The sequence below is a fragment of the Pezoporus flaviventris genome, unplaced genomic scaffold (genome assembly GCF_033815535.1).
Source record: "Pezoporus flaviventris isolate CSIRO_AGI_PZ_B2104156 unplaced genomic scaffold, CSIRO_AGI_Pfla_v1 ptg000116l, whole genome shotgun sequence".
In the NCBI taxonomy this organism is placed as follows: domain Eukaryota; kingdom Metazoa; phylum Chordata; class Aves; order Psittaciformes; family Psittacidae; genus Pezoporus; species Pezoporus flaviventris.
Genome location: NW_026892664.1, coordinates 351,672 through 352,955, shown reverse-complemented (window position 1 = coordinate 352,955; position 1,284 = coordinate 351,672). Strand labels below are relative to the sequence as shown.

Here is a 1,284-nt window from a genome sequence, read left to right as displayed (position 1 = left end):
TCAACCAGCTGGGACTGGGTTGATCAATGAGCAGCTCACAATGAAGTTACTTGCTTTTGCTTTTCTAAGGGCATCTTTAACATCCTTGTTCCTCAAGCTGTAGATCAGAGGGTTGAGCATAGGGACAAGGAGGGTGTAAAACACAGCGGTGACTTTCTCTGTCTCCAGGGAGTACTTGGAAGCTGATTGCATGTGGCTGAGCCCAGCAGGGACGTAGAACAAGGTAACGGTCAGGAGGTGGGAGGCACAAGTAGAGAAGGCTTTGTGCCTTCCTTCAGCAGACCTAATCCTCAGGATGGACAAAAGGATATATACATAGGAGGTGATGATGAGGACCAGCACAGATATGGAAATGCTCCCATGAAGAATTACAAGCAAAAGCTCATTGAGGTGGCTGTTGGAGCAAGAGAGCTTCAGAAAAGGGTTAGTGTCACAGAAGTAATGGTTGATGGTGTTTGGACCGCAGAAAGGCAACAGCAGCAAGCAACAGGTTTGGATTAGGGAGTTCAAAATTCCCCCCCCCCCCCATGTATGATGCAGCCACCAGCTGAACACAGACCCCCTGGGGCATGGAAACCGTGTAGAGCAGTGGGTTGCAGATGGCTACATAGCGGTCATAAGATATCACAGCCAGCAAGAGCACCTCTGTGGTATCAAACATGAGGAGGTAGAAATGCTGCAGGAAGCAGGCAGGGTAAGAGATGGTTTTGTTTTCCACCAAGAAGGCAAGAAGCAGCTTTGGAGCAAAGACAGAGGAGTAGCAAACATCAACAACAGAGAGATTGCAGAGGAAGAAGTACATGGGGGTGTGCAGCCGGGGGCTTGTCTTGATCACTGCCATCAGCCCAAGGTTGCCCATGAGAGTGATGAGATAAATCATGAAGAAGATTACAAAGAGAGGAGTCTGCATCTTGGGCTTGCTTGTCAGGTCGAGGAGGATGAAGTGGGTCACTGCAGTGTGGTTGCCTTCAGCCCTGTTACTGTATTGCATGGCAGCATCCCTGTTGGAATGAGGAAAGATGGAGTAAAATAGGGAAGAGCAATGCCATGTGGCTTGCATGTACTCCGTTAGGCTGGACACTAGAACAATAAAGATTTGATAGTTGAGGCAACATCTAACTGTGGTTCTTGGTGAATCTTCACAGGCAGAGAAACACATTCAAAAGCCCTTCAGAAATCCCTTAATCATGAGGCTAAATCAGACCTTTTCTTTTAAAAACCCAAACCCAATCTTGAACCATTTGAAAACTGGAGAAGAGGTGAAGAACTTGCAAACTGGTCATC

At 47.4% G+C, this 1,284-nt stretch overlaps 1 pseudogene; it reads right to left on the bottom strand.

The window, feature by feature from the left end:
- LOC133282170 (olfactory receptor 5J3-like) lies at positions 1-991 on the bottom strand (annotated as a pseudogene).
- Positions 992-1,284: the final 293 nt, after the last annotated feature.